This window comes from Dendropsophus ebraccatus, chromosome 5 (assembly GCF_027789765.1).
Source record: "Dendropsophus ebraccatus isolate aDenEbr1 chromosome 5, aDenEbr1.pat, whole genome shotgun sequence".
NCBI classification, from domain to species: domain Eukaryota; kingdom Metazoa; phylum Chordata; class Amphibia; order Anura; family Hylidae; genus Dendropsophus; species Dendropsophus ebraccatus.
This window is the reverse complement of record NC_091458.1, coordinates 66665307-66668863: the sequence shown is the minus strand read 5'-3', so window position 1 is coordinate 66668863 and position 3557 is coordinate 66665307. Positions and strand designations below refer to the sequence as shown.

At 42.6% G+C, this 3557-nt stretch overlaps 1 long non-coding RNA gene across 1 annotated transcript in view; it reads left to right on the top strand.

The window, feature by feature from the left end:
• The window catches only part of LOC138792726 (uncharacterized), a 32706-nt gene that overhangs the window by 7371 nt on the left and 21778 nt on the right, over positions 1-3557 (top strand). The window lies entirely within an intron of this gene.

The window sequence follows — 3557 nt, the reverse complement described above, 5'->3', positions numbered from 1 at the left end:
TCATCACGTTCCAACGGCCGTGTAGCTATAGAACGGCCGGAGAGAGGGCTCTTTGGCTGATAACCTTTGTGGCCTGTGTCCTATAAATGTGACGTGTAGCCCCGTCACTATAGCGACCTGTTACTCAGGGCATCCCTAGCAACCTATGGGATTATAGTTTTCGGCTTGGGAGGGCAGTGCTGATTAGTTGCTAAAGGAGAATGGCACTTTGTTAGTGTTTCTTTCCTAAAGGGGTTGTCAGGAAGTAAACAGTGCGTTTACACAGAGATTATCTGACAGATTTTTGAAGCCAAAGCCAGTAATAGATTTTAAAAAAGGAGAAATCCCAATCTTTCCTTTATGACCAGTTTGTTTATAGTCTGTTTCTGGCTTTGGCTTCAAAGATCTGTCAGATAAATCTCTGTGTAAATGCACCATTAGGGTTCCTTCACACATACCGACAGCAAAAAACTCGCTGCAAGTTTCTGCTACGAGCCGAGGTCCTAGAAGGCCCCTATCACTACATACAAGCAGTGGTCTGAAAGACCGCTGCGTGTATGTAATGCAGCCTCCCCCTTAACCCCTTTGGCTCCCGCACCTCTGTTTCCATACATTACCTGGCTCTGGCTGCACGGGGTCTGTGTGGCGCATCAGAACTGCACACTATGGCCCCTCGCTCCATAGTGTGCACTGAGCGGGTTTTCTGCAGCCGCTATTCAATGAATAGCGGCCACAGAAAACTGACATGTCAGTTGTTTGCGACACTGCTAGGGATCCTGGCCGGAGCGTATACCATGTGTATATGCTCCGTCCGGGATCCCATAGGCGGCAAGTAACATATCTTTTCGTAATAATCACGGCCGTGGTTGCACTGTGCAACAACGGCTGTAGTTTTACGAAAAAATACATATTGTGAACATAGCTTCAAGGTAAATACTCCCCCCGTTGTACACACGCTATAGGTAATTGAAATGGAAAAACTGCTCTAAAAATGTTATTAATGTCTGATAATACGTCAAAAGTTATTTGTAGTGACAGGTACACTTTAACCACCCTACTTTCATGATATAATATCATTGTAGCATGAACTTTTTACAGGGTCAGGTTCAGGTTTTTTTTTATCAGCGCTGGAGTTGTCCTTCAAGTTTGTAATATACTTCAATCACCTATCTGCCCCCCTTCCCTATCTTTTCCCCCCTCAACCCCCCACCAGGAAGTGAAGTGAACTCATTCTTACTTAATGATTGTTGACCCCAGGCTTTTCTGTGGCAGCCATTTTGTGACAATGACATCATCAAGAAGGAAACTGGTCTAAGCCCTCTTAGGCCAGCCTCCCTTTGTCAGATGACTCAGGTTGCTCTGGTCTGATTGGCAGAGCAAGCTGTAAGCCATCTAACTGTTCTACAGAGTCAGACATCACAGGAGACAGAGTGCATCATGGGAAAGCCCAAACCAGGAAGTGAAGAAAAAATGAAGACACTAACTGGAGCTTCATTTTCAGTTTTTTTTTTTTTTATCAGCGCTGGAGTTGTCCTTTAAACATGTGAACATGTGATCACTTCTGCAGTACACAACAATATATTGAAATGCAATGTCCAACTGCCGTTCTCCTGTCAATGCCTTCCCTAGGCCTCCATGGCTGTCATGACAGATCTGCTATTACAGCCTGCAGATTGTGAAACTGGCAGTTCACTGTAAAACATACTATGGATCTCATAATAAAGTCCCCTTAGGGTACAAACACACACACCGTATACGCAGCAGATACGCAACAAATATGCAGCAGATCTGCAGAAGATTTGATGGTGCAGGTTTGATGCTGTGTTAAGTGATTTAGATCTAATTTGCTGCGTATTTGTTGCGTATTTGCTGCGTATCGCAGCAGTAAATACGCTGCGTATACGGTGTGTGTGTTTATACCTTTAGGGTGCGTTCACACCTACAGGATCCGCAGCAGATCTGCAGCAGATCCGCGGCAGATTTGATGGTGCAGATTTGATGCTGTGTTCAGTCATTTAAATGAAATCTGCTGCGGATCTGCTGAGGATCCGCAGCAGAAAATACGCTGCGGATCCGGTAAGCGTGAATGTACCCTTAACCCCTTCGGGACCAGGCTAATTTTTGTTTTTGCGTTTTCATTTTTTCCTCCTTGTGCTTAAAAGGCCATAGCACTTGCATTTTTACACCTACAGACCCACATGAACCCTTATTTTTTGCGTCACTAATTGTACTTTGCAATGACAGGCTGAACTTTTGCATAAAATATGCTGCGAAACCAGAAAAAAATTATATGCGCAGTGAAATTGATAAAAAAAAAAACACAATTCTTTTTCTTTGGGGGGATTGTGTTTTTACGCCGTGTGTCCTATGGAAAAACAGACATGTTTAATATGTTCCTCAAGTCGTTACGATTAAAACGATATGTAACATGTATAACTTTTCTTTTATCTGATGGCCTGTAAAAAATTCAAACCTTTGTTAACAAATATATGTTCCTTAAAATCGCTCCATTCCCAGGCTAATAACGCTTTTATCCTTTGGTCTATGGGGCTGATTGAGGTGTCATTTTTCGCGCCATGATGTGTTCTTTCTATTGGTACCTTGATTGCGCATATGCGACTTTTTGATTGCTTTTTATTACAATTTTTCTGGATTTGATGCAACCAAAAATGCGGATATTTTTGCGCTTACGCCGTTTACCGTGCGAGATCAGGAATGTGATTAATTAATAGTTTGGGCGATTACGGCGATAGCAAACATGTTTATTTATTTATTCATTTACTTTTATTTATAACCTGGGAAAAGGGGGGTGATTCAAACTTTTATTAGGGGAGGGGGCTTTTTATTGACAACACTTTATTTTATTTTTTTACACATATACTAGAAGCCCCCCTAGGGGACTTCTCGTATATACACTTTGATCTCTCATTGAGATCTTTGCTGTATACTTATACAGCAAAGATCAATGAGATCGGCACTCGTTTGCTTTCAGCTGCTGCAGCCGAAAACAAACGAGTGCCGAGGCGGGGATGGCGCCATCTTGGAGAGGTCCCTGGCCGGCTTCAGTAACGGAGATCGCTCCTTCGACGGCGATCTTCCCCACTAGACACCAGGGAACGGCTGAATCCGGTAATCAGAGGCAGCTGTCATCTTTGACAGCTGCCTCCGATTATCTAATTAGCGGGCATGGCGATCGGACCGTGCCCGCTAATAGCCGAGATCCCGGGCTATATGAGGCACCCAGGATCGCGGTGGTTCAGAGGGTTAAAGGGTTAAAGGGACTAAAAAGGTCATTTAAAAAAATTTATAGAACAAATATCCCCTTGATAAAAATAAACATATTTCCTAGGATGTGTGTATGTAGGATGTAAATGTCTGAAATATTAAAAGATATTGTTATTGAAACTGGCAGAATTATGTGTTTTTTTTTGTCACATCACATTTCAGAAAAAAATATAAATAGTGAGAAAAAAGCCTATCTATGCCAAAATACAAAAATTAGTCCACATCCACTGATACTTTCTCCAAAAAAAGTAGGACCTGCACTTACAGTTTTGCGCAATTGGGCCTCCAATAGA